The 19,289-nt window shown below is 40.8% G+C and overlaps 1 non-coding gene across 1 annotated transcript; it reads right to left on the bottom strand.

The window, feature by feature from the left end:
- Positions 1-8,728: 8,728 nt before the first annotated feature.
- Positions 8,729-8,803, bottom strand: Trnat-ugu. The gene has a single exon. It is a non-coding gene; the product is annotated as a tRNA-Thr (tRNA).
- Positions 8,804-19,289: the final 10,486 nt, after the last annotated feature.

Below are 19,289 nucleotides of genomic sequence, written 5' to 3'. Positions count from 1 at the left end.
TTCATAGTTGTTCTTCTGCCTGCGCTCTAGACTGTTTACACTTGTCAATAAAATGGTTCTAATGGCTCTGAGCACTAAGAGACTTAACTTCTGAGGGAACCAGTCGCCTAGAACTTAGAACTAATTAAACCTAACTAACCTAAGGACATCACACACATCCATGCCCGAGGCAGGATTCGAACCTGCGACCGTTGCGGCTTCTCGGTTCCAGACTGTAGCGCCTAGAACCGCACGGCCACTCTGGCCGGCTACTTGTCAATAAATCGATTTTGTTATTCTGACAGCTGAATCGCTTGGTCGATGTTTATTCTGCACGCGCTCTGGATTGTTTGTACTTATTAATAAACTGAATTACATTTGTTTAAGAAGTTAGGCCAACACAACCAATAGACACTTACCATACTCATTAGCTGCTGCGCCTTTACACCGTAATCCGAGTCCCACTAGCGTATTCAAAGCATTTACAAGGAAACACGGAAGAAAGTAAAGAAATACAGGAACAGAGACTGCTGTCCATGAGAAGCAATATTTTGCTGACAAAGTCTTGAAACATTTTAACAGCTTGAAGAAATATAGAATATAACAGTGTTTTGAATCGATGCAAGAAATGAAGAAACACACACACACACACACACACACACACACACGCGCGCGCGCTTGCACGCACACGCACACATACACAAGTTGAAGGGGCTACTACGGTTCCTGCCACAAGCCCACGTCTCAGCCATCATCCATTTAAGTCGATGTCTTCCTTTGCGACTTTTGTTTGTCTGTCGATGTTCAAATTTTTTTTTAAATTTTATTTCCTGTCCAATTCTCATTAAGCGTCCAGGCATAAAAAGTTGTTGACGTTCTTTTCACCTGTTATTAGTTGTTTCCCTCAGCCGGCCGGTGTGGCCGAGCGGCTATAGGCGCTACAGTCTGGAACCGCGCCACTGCTACGGTCGCAGGTTCGAATCCTGCCTCGGGCATGGATGTGTGTGATGTCCTTCGGTTAGTTGGGTTTAAGTAGTTCTAAGTTCTAGTGGACTGATGACCTCAGATGTTAAGTCCCATAGTGCTCAGAGCCATTTGAACCATTTGTTTGTTTCCCTTATATCCTCATTTGCTGTAAGTTACAAAGAAGATATCCCTGATGCTTCTGAAAAATTCAAGGTTTTGTTTCCTCTCCTGTGCTTTTAAGTACGTAGGTACTGCAGTAGCCACGCGGAGTGGCCGCGCGATTTGAGGCGCCATATCTCGGATTGCGTGACCCCTCCCGCCGGATGTTCGAGTCCTCCCTCGGGCTTGGGTGAGTGTGTGTGTTGTTCAAAATGGTTCAAATGGCTCTAAGCACTATGGGACTTATCATCTGAGGCCATCAGTCCCCTAGAACTTAGAACTAGCGACCCAAGATGGTTTACTCAGAGATGAAGCAAAACAGTAGGCTCTGCCAGAAATATCGACTCTTAGACAATGTGTCTAACAGTGTATTCTAATACGACAGTATGCCATCTTAGGCAATGTATAAAACTTAAAGCACTTGATAATGGCACTTTGAAGCCGAAGTCATCATTGTGTAAGTGTAAATGTAACACTGTAAATAAACAACAGTCTAATGGCGGTACCGACTTTAAAGAACTATATTATGTCTGTGGCCCGAATTATGAAAAAATAGTACGTGTTACCTGTCAGAGTCGTATATAGGTCTCTAGATGTTGTATTAGGGGTCCCGTAACATTCCATCTGCACAATCCCCACACTATTACAGAGCCTCAACTTTCCTGAACAGTCCCCTGCTGACATGCCTGGTCCGTATATGCATGAGGTTGTCTCAATACCCGTACACGTCCGTCCACTCGATACAATTTGAAACGAGACTAGTCCGACCAGTCAACATCTTTACAATCATCAACAGTCCAGTGTCGGTGATGAGGGCCCAGGCGAGGCGGAAAGCTTTGTGTCGTGCAGGCACCAAGGGTACACGACCGGGCCTTCGGCTCCGAAAGCCCATATCGATTATGCTTCGTTGAATGGTTCGCACTCTGACACTTGTTGATGACCCAGCATTGAAATCTGCAGAAATTTGAGGAAAAGTTGCACTTTTGTCACGTTGAACGATTCCCTTCAGTCGTAGTTGGTCTCGTTATTGCAGAATCTTTTTCCGGCCGCAGCGATGTTAGAGATTTTATGTTTTAGCGTACTCTTGATATTCACAGAACACTCGTGAAATGGTCGTCCTGGAGAATCCCCACTTCACGGCTGTCCCTGAGATGCCGTGTTCCATCATCGGCGCCGAATTTAATACCACTTTCAAACTCACTTAAATCTTGATAACCTGCCATTGTAGCACGAGTAACCGACCGCAGCGCCGCATTCTGCCTGCTTACATATCTCTGTATTTGAAAATTTATAGCTATACCAGTTTCTTTGGTGCATCGGTGCATCATTGTGTGTGTGTGTGTGTGTGTGTGTGTGTGTGTGTGTGTGTGTGTGTGAGTAACATGTTATTTGCAGGGATAACATTTGTAGAGTGTTCTGTTGGTGAAATCAAATTTTCCACAGTTGCGTCCTGTACTCACAGAAAATACACTCCTGGAAATTGAAATAAGAACACCGTGAATTCATTGTCCCAGGAAGGGGAAACTTTATTGACACATTCCTGGGGTCAGATACATCACATGATCACACTGACAGAACCACAGGCACATAGACACAGGCAACAGAGCATGCACAATGTCGGCACTAGTACAGTGTATATCCAACTCTCGCAGCAATGCAGGCTGCTATTCTCCCATGGAGACGATCGTAGAGATGCTGGATGTAGTCCTGTGGAACGGCTTGCCATACCATTTCCACCTGGCGCCTCAGTTGGACCAGCGTTCGTGCTGGACGTGCAGACCGCGTGAGACGACGCTTCATCCAGTCCCAAACATGCTCAATGGGGGACAGATCCGGAGATCTTGCTGGCCAGGGTAGTTGACTTACACCTTCTAGAGCACGTTGGGTGGCACGGGATACATGCGGACGTGCATTGTCCTGTTGGAACAGCAAGTTCCCTTGCCGGTCTAGGAATGGTAGAACGATGGGTTCGATGACGGTTTGGATGTACCGTGCACTATTCAGTGTCCCCTCGACGATCACCAGTGGTGTACGGCCAGTGTAGGAGATAGCTCCCCACACCATGATGCCGGGTGTTGGCCCTGTGTGCCTCGGTCGTATGCAGTCCAGATTGTGGCGCTCACCTGCACGGCGCCAAACACGCATACGACCATCATTGGCACCAAGGCAGAAGCGACTCTCATCGCTGAAGACGACACGACTCCATTCGTCCCTCCATTCACGCCTGTCGCGACACCACTGGAGGCGGGCTGCACGATGTTGGGGCGTGAGCGGAAGACGGCCTAACGGTGTGCGGGACCGTAGCCCAGCTTCATGGAGACGGTTGCGAATGGTCCTCGCCGATACCCCAGGAGCAACAGTGTCCCTAATTTGCTGGGAAGTGGCGCTGCGGTCCCCTACGGCACTGCGTAGGATCCTACGGTCTTGGCGTGCATCCGTGCGTCGCTGCCGTCCGGTCCCAGGTCAACGGGCACGTTCACCTTCCGCCGACCACTGGCGACAACATCGATGTACTGTGGAGACCTCACGCCCCACGTGTTGAGCAATTCGGCGGTACGTCCACCTGGCCTCCCGCATGCCCACTATACGCCCTCGCTCAAAGTCCGTCAACTGCACATACGGTTCACGTCCACGCTGTCGCGGCATGCTACCAGTGTTAAAGACTGCGATGGAGCTCCGTATGCCACGGCAAACTGGCTGACACTGACGGCGGCGGTGCACAAATGCTGCGCAGCTAGCGCCATTCGACGGCCAACACCGCGGTTCCTGGTGTGTCCGCTGTGCCGTGCGTGTGATCATTGCTTGTACAGCCCTCTCGCAGTGTCCGGAGCAAGTATGGTGGATCTGACACACCGGTGTCAATGTGTTCTTTTTTCCATTTCCAGGAGTGTATTATTGCTGAAAATGCCATCGAACCCAACGATCAAAGCATGACTAGACCTGGAGAGCTAGAGCATTTAAAGGGAGCTAGCGTGAGGCTACGACCGAATGTGTACTCCTTATTCGAATGTGTCCTCCTTATTCTGCTATAGTCACGTAACAAGCTGTGAACTGCAGTGTTGGTCCCTCGATATGTGCTCTTATAAAAGTGATACAGTTTCTCACAAAGTATCTTACGGGCTAACGATTGTGTTAGAAAAACAAAAAGTCTCAACTTTACTCTCGCAGTGTTCTTTCTACTGAATACGAATCACTTCTCAGCAGACAGTGTCATCGACCTGACCAACTTGCGGCCTAATGGCTTGCGTCCTGCTTGCGCCTATGCCCCTTGTATGATTTGAATTCGCCTGTGCCATTGTGAGTGAGTGTAAATTTTTTTATAGTTTCTTCCCCTAACTATAATGTGCCATAACATCTTTAACAAAAATAGGCACATTTGTAAAGCAAAAATCAACCACTAAATACGATGTAATATACGGTCGTGATAATATACCCTCGCGGCTCGCCCAGATCATTTCTAGTCTTACCAGCTGCGCTCCCTCCTCTCTATTCGTGATCCTCATGTTGTGCTCTTGGTAGCAGTAGCTGACACCAGATATCCGTTATCTGGCATCAATGACCTGGTTGATACTTTATAGTCTTATGCTTGTGGCATAATCCTACCACAGAGGAACGGATAAGTTTGCTTCCTATCTCTTGTTCATTCATCTGTTCCTAGCTTGCACTGTTCCACACACAGATCGCTAGACCCGGTTAAATTTGCAACGTTCGCATTTCTCGGTAGCACGTACGTGCCCTATTTACAAAATACAGCTACAGTTTCGGTCACACTGTGTTATATATTCCTTGCACTCTGCAGATGACCAGTATTGGAAAACTATATCTACCCAGAGTGTTTCGGGGTAATGCCAACATTTCCGGACAGTGCTTTACGTGACTAGCACACCAGATGGTGCCGTTTCTACTGCCTCGACGCAGCAGCGCTGAAATTTTAAAATTTCACAATTCGTGCACCATACACTTCTTCAGCGCATCAGCTTCACGTGAGAGATTTTTGACAAACTAACAATTAAATGTCGGCAAAAGCAGAAGAATAGTGTCATTGTTCCCTCAGAAAAATAATTAATAGAACTTCACAGCGTATCATCTATTTTAGGACCATAGAACTCTTTCTCGCAGTTAGAATTTGCAATTCTATTATATAAGTGTCAACATGTACGTCAGAGTTCGTGCGGAAGTGTTTGTTTGTTTCTCCGTTCTCCTGATATAATCTGTGCATGGCAAACTTCACAACTTTGTGAAACATGCTGTAACGTGGGTTCCCTTTCCTGAGGTTGAACTGCATTAAAGAACGAAGAGCAACGCCGTGGCATGGCTAGTGGGACACACTGCTTACGCTATTATTGAGTTATAGTAGAGTCACGCCGTGCAGTACATGGCCCACCTGTGGGAAGGTCAGGGTGTGATGGGCTGTGAGACTGCAACGTTCACCGAAGTACAGTGAACATTTTGCCAACAGTTTATTAGTTGCGTTATTGCATGGTTACCAGAGGATGTTTCAGTTACAGTGAATACCTTCGCAAGAAGTATCCATTTTGTTTCCCATTTTTCATTAGAATTTTCCTTTAGTTTATTACATGATACACTTATTTCAATTTGTTTAAATTTCACAACTCATTCACATTTCTTTAAGGATTGTTACCAAAAGCACTCTGTGAACAATGTTTCACACTTTTCAATCGTTTTTGCTTTTAATTCTGTTTTCTTTAAAGAATTTCGATTCTGTTTAATATTGACCTGCTACTCACAATTACATTTCTGTTCATGTATTGTTGTAAAGATTACATGTTGTAATGATAATAAATAAATCACAAAGAAAAGCTCATAATTTTAGGTAGTCGGGATGGCGGTCTACATCCAACACCTGACGGTGTGTGGCGGAGCTATGAAGTTCGCACTAACCTGACGGAAAAAAAAATAGTCACTACAATCTGCACCCTTTTTCGATCTGAATGTTTCACAATACCAGGCAGCCAATACTAATAAGTAGCGAATACTTTATGACTTCCTGTTTGCATAACTACCGGCAGCAGTGACATACTTCACCTCGCAGCAGTATTAGTAGCAAACTGTGTACTCCTTACTAATTGAAGTTGCAACAGACTCCCTGCGGCGGCAGATGCTGTGTTAGTTGGTGAAAATGTTAGTCGAGGTCAGATTCTCTACTTCTGGATGGGAGTGAGCTGTTGTTCAGGGTGTGACAGGCTGTGAGATTGCGACAGAAATCCGAAGGAAGCGAGACAAGCAATTCGCTTGAAATGTTGCAAGAAACAGTACCTCTTTCGCAAGACATAGAATTTCAGGGCCTGTTAAGTGAATATAGCAAAATACGGACACATTCGGTCATAGCCTCACGATAGGTACCTTTAATACTCTAGGTCTTACCATGAATTGATCGATGGCATTCACAAAATAGTACTCGATTCCATGATTGTGATAATATAATGAATCTATTCCTGTATGCTCCATCACAGTGTATGAACTATCGGAAGATACACTCAAGATGATGGGCTGCACCTGATGGACTCCATGCTGCTCGCTGCCTACCATGTGCAGATGGATAAACTCTCTTCCGACAACAACACATCGCAGAGTGCTGTCGATACCGGATCTCAACGAGAAATCCTGGTACAGGTCATCTTGGAGTCCACCTCCCTGTTCAACACTCAGGTGCCTTAGGAGTCCTGCATCGCACCAGGGGTATGGAGGAGATCACGACTGCCCAAACCAGATACATCGCTCATGGGTAATCAAAGGTCGTCGTAGAATTCGAAGTGGCACCGAGTAAAGTCAAGCGCGTTTGCCTTAAGCGATGTAAGGAAACCTAATCGTTGATTTCTTGAAAGTCGGACGTGGACCTGAGCAGCTGCAATTGCGAATACCAGAAGAGTCTGTCAATGTCGCGTATGTTCAGAGACTAAATGGTCCATGCGAGGGAACTGGCCATACAAGCGCGCCCATAAACCTTGGAGACATCTGGACCTTCAGACTAGCTGTGTGGGTGGACGTGTTAGGAAATGAGGGGCTAATTACCCATATCCCCCTCCTCGCAAACTGCAGACAATTTCCAAAGTCGAAGTCCATTGTACCGGAATTAATCAGCTTAACGGAGTAACACGAAAATTATTGGATTACGCCTGATGCGAACGTACGTTGTCACCAGGGAATTACCTGTTTCATCACTGATTACGCCACTGAGCTACGAATGCTTTGTGCTGCAGCTGCCGAATTTTAATTACTTCTTACCACTCTTGACCCCTCATCACGAAGTGCCTGTACTTCTCACACAATGCTGCGAACTCCGCGATGCTGTTATCTTGCGTGTTTTTAGTGTGTCCGTCTTTATGTTGGGTGTCAAAAAGCTTTTGATTCTTCTACTACACTGAAATTAAGTGTTCTATTCTTTTGTGTGGAAATCCGCACACCCTGTAATGTCACTGGCTCCGGTGTACGATGGTGGGTAATTCAAATTCCTGACAGGGCTCGTTTTAGAGCTCGGTACCTCAGTCGGCGAAACCGGTGCCGTTGTGGGGTGATCGTTTTGATTCAGTTCAGCTGCACGAATATTGTCCTTCATGAGGAATAGACTCGTCGATGTACATGTCTGTCTGTGTAGATTCTCTTTGTCAGGAACGCCCAGATATATTTCGCTGTGCAAAATGTAAGCTTATAAGTCAATGAAATCAAAAGATACCGATATTTATGTGCATAATTTGCCAGTTACAACCTCACCCGTCAAGGGCTAAAGAGTATTTCCGTTGACCTAGAATCAACAAATTAGGCACTTTACCTTCTTTTTGCATTTTTTGTCTGTGTTCCTGTCTGTCCGTATTGTTAAGACTCTTTTTCTCTGGAAGACGTACAAGTATCACATTGAAATTTGCGTCTAATACTAAACTTTCCGTTCCCGTTTCGGAGTAATAAGATGTCGCTTCTAAGTCAATGCAGTAAAAAGATACGCCCATCTGTGTCACATATCTTGATACTCGCCAACTGACTTATCAAATTCTACAAACGAACCGACTATATATAGAATTAAGTGCATACACAAACGTCAATCGATAATCCTATTCGCATTTATCTGATTATTGGTACTGGCAAATGTAAGTAAAAACCGGCCAAATGTTCGTGTGTCATATAATATGACGATATAAATCGCTAACGAAATAGCCTGCAAAACTGTGAAATCTGATGCTGCTAGTGGTACATCCATAATACGACTGAAATCATTGCACACAACTTCCCGCGCAATTTAATTATCAAACAGAAGACGAAACAAAAATGTTATTACATTGGTAAGCGCATTACTCTTACGTACGGAAGTTCCATCACAACACCAGAAACGGAAGCAGACGATCTTTTCTCCCAAACAAATGATTTAGCACAGACGCAGAGTAGTTTTGTCTCGAACATTAGTAGAATCAAAGGACACCACTTTTATTAATTAAACACTCACTTTAGAGCTTGTAGTTTAATGACAGTTAAAACAAAAACTAATATCAGAGTACAACCCATTGTATTTTAATACAAATCCTCCACGATACAATGAGAAATTATAATTAAATGAAAACCCGAAGCCACCGACAGATGTTGATATACATCCACGGGGACAGATGAAAATGTGTGCCCCGACCGGGACTCGAACCCGTGATCTTCTGCTTACAGAACAGACGCTCTATCCAGCTGAGCCACCGAGGGCACAGAATGTACTGCGACTGCAGGGATTTATCCCGTGCACGCTCCCCGTGAGACCCACATTCCCAACTTAATGTCCACACACTACATTCGTAGTGCCCCTGCCCATTACACTCATTACCCGTGCAGACAATCTTACCGATACCCGTAAGAGTTCGGGCAATGCGTGTGCATCCAGCACAGAAGAAGAGGGTCAATGGCCGAAAGAACATGTACTATCTTCATAACGATACAGTTCCGTTCCATAGACTGTTGCCACAAGCTTTGTATGTTACGAGGGGTCACCAACAGCTGCTTCAACAATGTAGCTAACGCCGCGAAGTTACACGTAAATAACTCTGGATCACATTTTCACTGGCACTATCATTTCAGCAGGGGGAGGAGACTTCGCAGTACGTTCTTGACTTAAGTATAAAACTGGGCTTTAACGTCACGGTAGCATCTGATAGTCCTGTAGTGTCTGTTCACTGGGTGGGAGAATTCAGTTCTGCGGAAAGACTATTGTCTTCCATAAGAATCAGACTCCTTGATGTGGCTGGATATCATCCTCTCACTTATTTTTCCTCGTCACTGAAAGTATCACCATTAGGATGCGGCGCTTCAAACACTCATCACACATTCAACTTACAGTCACATTTAAAATACTCAATTTACGCTTCGCAGAAGGAATATGCCCAACTCGTAAGTATTGTTTTTAAGTTTTTCGAATGAATTTGTAGCAATTAGATGAGACAGCTGCTGATTGTTTCAATGTAGCAGCTTCAGCCGATGTTATATAATCTTCGGAGGAGTACTGTGAAGCGCAAGAATAAACAAATGAATTTCTGCCAACAGAGGCTGGTCCGTCTCCTAGAAACAACTGCCATTAGGCGTTTGTGTAGAAGCCTACGAAGATGATGATAATGGCTAGAGCGCTTGTACTAGTTGGACTTGGGTGCGTTTCGGGAGTTTTACTGCACATCGTGAGAATCTATCAGCTGAAAGGTGCTGAAGTGTCTCTTTCGGAGCACTCAGTTCGGTTCAGCATTTCTTTAGAAACGAAACCGAGGCAGAACGACGCGTCCCAAGGAGAAGCCGCTTGAAACACGTATGTATTCATTATCAGCGATGGCGAGGCATGACGGAATCTCTGACCAGAGAGATATTTATCGTTGCTAGTCTGCGCTTGACCGCGCGAGTCGTCAGTTGGATAGTAGTAGCAGTCTGGCGCAGTTGCGTGTAGCGAGTCGGCAAGAACAGTAGTTGCACTCTGTCTGCAGTAGTAGTAGTCGGTCGGCAGTAGTTGTAGCGAGTGGACGGTTGTACTGAGCGGGCGTCGGCATGCGTCGACGGCGTGCTGTTGTTCCGAATCTGGTTAGGATTGTGGTGGACGATGTGTATTATTATTGAAGGTAATGAAGCAGCATTGCGCTCAGCTAATAACGTGTGTTAATTGTAATTAATCTGTTCAAGAAATGCCCCAATAATAATTTTTCTATAAAGTAAATCTTTTAAAGAAAAGTAATCATTTCAACTTAAAGAATTTTTCCAATTTTTAAAGAAAAAGATTCATTTCAATTTATAGAATATTTCCTATGCATTCCCTCCAAAAATCAAAATTAAATGTAGGCCAGCATTGCACGGAGCTGTGCCGAAAAATAAGAGCAGATATAAACGCAGTTTTACTGAGGTAAGAATTTATCAGGTTTAATTTTTTCACAGGGCCGAAGGTCAGCGTTGCTGCCCTTATAAGATTTATCAGGTTTAATTACTTGTGTTGAGATGTTACATCCAGTTCATGGTTCATTATTTAATTAATATTATTGTGGGTTTAATGAGCAATCTTCATTTCTTAACTTTTGTGTGGAGTTTACATTTGGGTCATTATTATTCTTTAATTTTGCAAGCAGGTTACGCTTGGCTCACTTTCATAATCATTGACATTTTAAATCTTTTCACGGGGAGGTTACACTTGGCGACATCCGGACCAGGATCGTATTTCTTTGTGAATATTCTGATAAGTAGTCATATATCTGCTCTTATTTACTTAGTATAATTAGCATTTGGTGCAACACATTTTCAAATTTGTCATTCTTTCTTCCCCAGATCATTGGCAATTTGTTGCTCTTTGTTGTAGAGCGTTTGTTGGATTTTGCATTGTCTTTGTTCTATTTGTGAATAATTGTGGTTTGTGTAAAAATGCCGCGAAAGACTGTTAACAGTACATCGCGAAGTATAATGAGTGAAATAGCCGACTTAAACAACTTGACTGATAGTACTTGCGACATGCAGTATAATGATGACAATCCTCCATTTGCAGACATTCAGTGTGTACCGACCACTAATGTTGATTTTGATCCTAGTGATGAGCAGACAAATTTAATTGTGTCGTCTGTTAATTTAACGACAATTGATGACGCGGGGCGTTCTGTTGCAATGAGTGCTGCCCAGCTCAACACAAGCGGTTTGCAAAATTCACGTGACGAACAGACAAATTTTTCTATTGAAAATGAAGAGAGTAATCATAGTACGACAGATTTATTTAATTCCGGTGTAGTGACTAACAGTGCTCATCCGATTGGCAAACATTTCCAAGAATCACGGAATAACCAAGTGGTTACAGAAAACGTGACAAATTCAAATATACCAACACACAGCACAGAGAATAGAGTTGCTAATTTTGGCTTGGATCAAATTATGGCAGTGTTGCTACATATTAATGAACGTATTGAAAAACTAGATAACAATTCCAAACAACAGAGTGAAGATAACAAACAAGTTAGGGAAAGTTTGAAACAACTTAATGAAAGACAAGACGACAATCACAAACAACTAAATGAAAAATTAGACAACAATTACAGACAGCTTAGTGAACAGATTAGTGCTGTTGCCGCGCAGTGTCATGAAACTAAGGAACAATTACGTGAAGAAATTGAGACTTGTGCTAGGAAAAGTAGTGAGGAAATTAGATCTGTTGCCCAAGAATTAAGTGATATGCAAACAGCTGCAACAGAATCACTTAGAGACGAGATTAGTGCAGTCGGTAAACAATGCTCTGAAAAAGCAACACAATTACGCGACGAGTTTAAATTAATGACAGCAGAACTTCCGCGCACAATGAATGCAAAGATAGACGTGAAATTCGACCAACAGAACACACAAATTGACGACCGTTTTAATCATCACCTACAAAACAGTGATACGCGTTTCCGTAAATTTATACAGGAACAGAATAAAGTAAAACGACAAGTCATGGAAACAATCACAGCACAGAGACAAGAAGACAAACGTAAATTGTTCGCGAAAGCAAAAACATATGTAGACAACAATATTGCTACTGTATCAGACAAAATTAATACCATCGAACAGTTGAACACCGAATTGCGTGGTGAAATTTCCGATCTTAAATCAAAAACGGATACACACACAGTAGATATTCAAACAGTGACCGACAGACTCGAACAATTAGAACACAGGATTCCGATGTCATCAAAGCCGACGTTAAAAAATTGAATGAAACCACATGTAAATTACAAAAACAGATTAATGCTTCTGACACTAAAAACGATGATCAGGCAAAAATACTGACTGAAAAATATGATGAATTGGCCAGTCATATTGACGTTATTGAAAATAGTAATGACAGCAAATCAGATGATAATTCACCGGTTTCGTTTAACCAAACACCTGAATTCCAAAATCTACAGCAGACAATCAGTGAGATAGATTCGTCTAATAATGCATTACATAGAAAATTGTCAAATTTACAGCAAGAGGTAACAGAGGTAAAAAATATTTCAGTTAATAACACGTCACAGCATACGGCGAATTCCGAACATTTCTCACACTCACACAGCCAGTATAATTTAGGTAATCTGCAGAGAGTATGTGAGTTAGATACCGAACAGTCACAGTCAAACAGATTCTCATACAATCCTGAACCTCTTCCGTCATACAGAGACGATAATTTTCATTACAAACATTTTCTATCAGCGAGAAAATTTAAAGTATTTAAAAATGACAGAACACAGATTCACCCCCTGGATTGGATACAACAATTTAGCTTTGCTTTTCCACCGACTTGGCCCGTAACGCACAAACTTGAATTTCTTTGTAGTTTTTTGGAAGGCGAACCGGCAACTCGTATGAGACCGATCGCGAGACAATGTTATTCAGCAGAAGAATTTCAGAATGCTTTTCTGTCAGTGTATTGGTCGAAGACGACACAGCGCGGAATTAAATATCAACCAATTAGTTTACCGAATTATGAGAACTCAAATTTTTCCACTGTCACGCAATTTTTTGAACACATCGTCCAACAAAACCAGTACCTCAGTGAACCATACAGTGAATCTGCACTTATACAATTATGCATTTCTAAATTACCACGGTCATTGAGAGTGTCACTTTTAACGGGTCAGCAGAAGGAAAATATTTCTGCATTCAGAGATCTGTTACAGCTTTTGGAAGTGCAGCAATCAGATTATTCTTTCGTAAACAAAAATTTTTCACATAATAACGAAGGCCAACAAACTTACAGTAATTACGATCAGCCACGCAATTTCAATAGCAAAGGTAATAGACGCTTTAGAAACGACAACCACCAGAACTTTAATAACAGACAAAATTTTGATTATCAGTATCGACAAAATTATCAGCAAGAAGAACCACATTTTAGTAACAATAGACGTTTTTCTCCGCAACAACATCAAATCCAGCCGGTTAGCATGCCTAACCAACAATGCAGTGTGCAAGGTCAACCAAGCTTTAATGTTTCGCCGCGTGCACGTATAGTCTCAGCTCCAACAAATAGTAACGCACGGCAGCAAGGAAATAACTACGTACAGAAAACACAGTATTTTAATTCCTATCGCAATGCGCCGTATAGAAATGACTATCACGACAGGCGTAAAAATAATGAGCACAAATTTCAACGTACATTTAATAACAGTCGATCTTACGAACAGCAAAATCATCCTCAGGAACATATTATCATGAATGAACCAGATAGTAGATATCATCCAGAACGTAATACGTCTGGAAGAAATAACAGAACAGTTCAAATAGTGGAAATGCCACAGAATCTTCCCGAAAATAATAACACGTCAGATAGAATCTGACTAGATACTGTATTTCACATCCTGTCATCGAAATTAAAAGTGGTTCATCGAAATTTTGAGCAGAAATCGATTCTGGATCACCTATGTCAGTCATAAATGAGGAAACTTTCAACGAGTGTAACAAAGAGAATGCCTATCCTATGTTACCATTAGGTAAAACGAAAGTAAAAGGAGCAGTATCGAGTAAAGGAGTAGATGTTAAATTACAGACGCATTTATCATTTTGTATTGCAGGTCATACTTTTCACTCAAATTTTTGGATTTTTCCTTTATTGACAACAGACGTTATTTTAGGTACGAATTTTCTGGTACAACACAACGCAGTTATTGATTTTCAAAATTCCTATTTAATGCTTAAGGATGAAAATGTACAATTGGCTTTAGAATTTCAGCACTCGTTATCTGCGGAAGAACAAACAATTTATCGTACAGAGGTCATTTCCGTATCACGTAACATAGACTGTAATTCCACATTGTTCACAGATACGTACGATACGGAGGTCATTTCCGTATCACGTAACATAGACTGTAATTCCACATTGTTCACAGATACGTACGTACATAACTATAATACTCCAGACGAAGCTGACTATGACGTAATACAGATGATTTCTGATAAAGTTAAACAAAGCAATGCAAATACAGACGACGAACGTACGCAACTACACAAAATTCTTTTACAGCAAGCTCCAGGTTTCGACAACATTCCTGGTACTATGTCCGGTTTTATGTATGAATTTCAAGTCAAACAGCACGATACATTTAAAGCCAAGCATTATCCCATTCCATATATCCATAGAGAACAAGTTAAGAAGGAATTGCAAGATATGCTCGACCAAGGAATTATTGAACCGGCAGTTAGTCCGTACATAAACCCGCACCATATTGTTAAGAAAAAGGATGGCCCACTTCGCCTCGTGCTTGATTCACGTCACATCAATGACATTATTATTAATGAAACAGATCGACCACAGACACTAGAGGAACTACTACAGAAATTTCACGGTACTGCTATTTATTCTACATTAGATCTTAAATCGGGATTTTGGCAAATTCAGCTCCATCCGAACTGCAGAAAGTACACAGCATTTCTCTGTTTTGGTGAATGTTATCAATTTTGTAAATGACCGTTCGGTTTAACTATTTCAGCAGCAGCATTTATTCGCGGTTTGAATACAATACTTCCGACAGAACTTAAAGACAGAATCACAACGTATATAGACGACATTCTTATTGTAGAAGCTAACTGGTCTGAACACAATCTGATTCTTGAACAACTGCTACGATCTTTTCGTGCACAAGGACTCACAGTTAATCTCAGTAAATCTCACTTTGGCAAAACTTCTATAAAATTTCTTGGACATGTAATTTCAGCAGAAGGCATTGCGCCTGACCCGGAAAAACTTCAAGCTTTACGTGACATTACTGTTGCTACGACGAAGAAACAACTACGCAGCTTTTTGGGTTTAATTAACTTTTTTCGTAAATTTATTCATTACTCTGCTTTAGACACTCGTAGATTATGTCAATTGACAGGTAAAAACACTATTTGGTCTTGGGATAAGCAAGCACATTCTGAATTTATGAACCTGAAACATCCTTTGTTGAATGCACCACTTTTATCGCACCCAGATCTTACAAAAAAAATTTCCATTGCCAGCGACAGTTCTAACATCGCTTTAGGCGAACATATTTTCCAGGAAATTGAAGAAGATGGTTCTACAGTAATTAAAAACATCGCATTTGCAAGTCACATACTGTCACCTGCTGAAGGAAACTATTCTGTTACAGAACTGGAAACATTATGTGTTGTTTGGGCTTTTACAAGATTTACGCATTTTCTCTATGGAAGACACACCACCGTTTACACAGACCACAGAGCGATACAATTTTTACTTTCGGCTATATTTACACACGACAGATTAAGCAGATGGAAACTTTATCTACAGGAATTTAATTTTACGATTGTTCACATTCCCGGCACACAAAATATTGTAGCAGATGCACTATCCCGTTCTCTCAGCAACAATCAGCTAGACATCGCATCCAACTTCTGCAAAGCAAATTTCAGCGTCATGTACATTCAACAAGATGCATTTGAAAATTTCATTTCGTCGTTATTACAAGACATAGCACAAGAGCAGAATAAAAACGTATGGAAAGAGATTAAACACCTTTGGCAAGATAGGAATTATGTTACGATTAGAAACCATTACACTGTACGCAATGACATTCTGTTTCACCGCTCTCATCCTGACAGCAACAACTGGTTATTATGCATTCCTGACGAACTTGTTAACAAATTAATCTGGTATACTCATTTAAGTTATGCACATTACGGAGCTAGAAAATGTTTTCTTATACTGAGACAGAACTGTTATTTTACAACATGGAGAAGCGCATTCGACGAGTTTTAGCGTCATGTAAAATCTGCCAGAAAGCTAAATCAGATACGACTTCACATATTCCTCGATTACATCCCATTGTACCTGTTAAATTGAGACATATGGCCGCTGTAGACATTTTTGGTCCGATTCCCAGAACTAACAGAGGTTTTTGCTACATCTTTGTCGCTGTTGAACTCACTTCAAAATTTGTTACCTTCACTCCGTTACGCAAAGCTACTGCTAAAACTGTTTCGAAAGCATTTGTAAAACTTTTTTTTATTTCATGTAGGGCATGTGTTGAAAGTAATTTCCGACAATGGACCACAGTTTAGATCTGCTATATGGACACGTATGTTACGAGCTAGAAACGTTTCTCCGATCTATATATCCAGGTACCATGCTTCTTCGAATCCTTGTGAACGATTAATGAAAGAAATTGGTAAACTGTGTAGAATATACTGCCATAAAAAACATATTGATTAAGACACACACATACTATCATTCCAAGATGTAATTAATTCCATACCAAATGAATCCACTATGCTTTCTCCGTCTGTTATACTGAAAAATGTTGAACCACATAACAAAATTAAAGAATTAGTAAACTTTCCTACATCTCGTCGACTACGACACCATGAAATAATTGACATTGCGCTGAACAACATCAAACGTGCCGCAGAGCGCCGGAGAAGACAACAAAAACAGGTTTGTACACCCCGTGACTTTCACGTTGGACAGAAGATAATAGTACGTACACACTATTTATCCAACAAAATAAAAGGTGGGTGCAGTAAATTTGAACTTCTATACGCAGGTACATATCGGATTCGCAGCATTCCTCACCCCAATGTTGTACACGTCGAAACTTTGAGAGCCAGAAAATCGAAAGGAAACCATCACGTGTCGAACGTCAAACATTTTATTGAATGAAGATACTTTATGATCTATCACACTGTAATGCCATTTCCTAATTTTTTTTATGACCACTTATGCAATTATATTTGCATGAACCACTTGCTGATGATTATCGTATTTTTTTCTTGGCAAGTGCCCGGCAAGGTAGGGTTAGCAGGTCGCTCTTCTTGTCGTTACACATCAGACCGTGCATATTTTCCATTTTTCGTATATGTATGATTGTTTTCCTGTTTTGTTTGTATGCACTATGAAATAGTTAAGATATAACACACACCAGTTGACTTTGATATTTTTGCCCTATGATATCTCAACATCGTGACTATTTTACATTTTTTGCTGCTGCATTGTGATATTCTGTGTACATTTTTGCATCTGAACACTGTCCATATTTTTTTTGACATTTTACGTTTTCTGTCATGGTATGCTGTATGGTCAAATTATGTTACTATTAACCAGTTTTTATTTTATGGGTATATGATTTAAATGCAAGACATTAATCTTTGTTCATCATTTTCAGAAAGAAATAACGTGTAAGGGAAATAAATTAAACAGAAATGGGAATTTCACCTACGGAATAAACGAAAGAAGATGCAATACCTCATGAGGAAGAGTAAATGGATCAAGATTAACAAGCATTAACAAGAATATACTATACACATCGTAGAATAGCAGTCTTAACTAATTTTTTCTTTCAGAATACGAAGCGATTGATGCAGGCTGTCAGACAGAACTTCACATCTTAGTTTTAGTGATGAAATTGCTTGAAATAAGGAATAGTTGTGTAATGAATAATGAAGTGATTTTTTTTTTGCAGATGATAATGAATAATGATGAAGAATATGCTACTATGAATAATGAAGTTTTTCTTTAAAGGTGATGATAATAATGGAGTTATGATAATATGGATAAAGAAGTGATGGATAGTGAAGTTTTTTCTTTACAGATGAGGATGATGTTGATGTTTATGTATTTATGCTATGTAGTTATTTAAGTATTTGTTGCAGTTCGTTTTGACAGTATGTGTTATATTGCATGGTATGATGACTGAAGGTTTTGGAAGGGACAGCTAGAGAACACATATTTTTATACACATTTCACTACCTGTTAATTCGAAGTTCACTACTTTTCAGCATAATATGCGTTTCTTCTTTCAGCTCAATAATCCATTTTTTCCAGGAGAAGCTTTTCATGATACTTATTAAACCTGTTACTTATTAAACCTTTTCTAGTACTTGCATTTTTTTTACCCAGTTGTGTCTATCATTTATGAATGTGATCACATATACTCTACTTGTTTCATAACCTTGCTACAGCTGACTCATGACGAATGACGTTACACATCTTCATTTGCAGCAATAACTCAAAAGCAAACAAAATAATTGCCAGTCCCAAATAATGCTACTAGTTTAAGAGAGTTCTGAATAATACTGATCAGCTCAGAATAGTATCTCACTTCAATAATGACCTCTGAATAAGACAAAAAGAAATGCTTTGTAACTGGCTAATGAATGCCACTGTTTATTGTAATAAGATTACCTATGATGCCCATGATTACTATAATTAGACTAATTATGTATAAATGCTATGCCAATAATTAACTCATTTTCAATAATGACTTCTTAATAATACAAAAAAAATGATGCTTTGTAACTGGCCAATGAATGCCACTGTTTATTGTAATAAGATTACCCATGATGCCAATAATTACTATAATTAAGTGAATTATGTTAATACTATGCCATTCATTAGCTTATGTTTTGAATGATGACTTCTGATGGTTTGTAACTGGGCAATGAGTGCCAATAATTACTATATTCAGATAATTTTATGAACATTACTCTGTAATACTACATACATGGTGCAGAAATGTTCTGTAACCGGGCGATGAGTGCCACCCATTTACTAGTGTAATTCTCAATGAAGACTACTATGTGACTTAATGTCCTTCACCTTCTGACCTAATTACCAGAAATTACTGCAATATCCATTTGTCCTGTCTATCCTCATGATCATGGAGCACTATATTTCGTTTTTTGCACTAATTCGACGTTGGTCTACTTTACAAGAACATGGTGTTGACACGACATGC

Source organism: Schistocerca piceifrons, chromosome 3 (genome assembly GCF_021461385.2).
Source record: "Schistocerca piceifrons isolate TAMUIC-IGC-003096 chromosome 3, iqSchPice1.1, whole genome shotgun sequence".
In the NCBI taxonomy this organism is placed as follows: domain Eukaryota; kingdom Metazoa; phylum Arthropoda; class Insecta; order Orthoptera; family Acrididae; genus Schistocerca; species Schistocerca piceifrons.
Note: the sequence above shows the minus strand (reverse complement) of the source record. Positions and strands in the feature narration are given on the sequence as shown.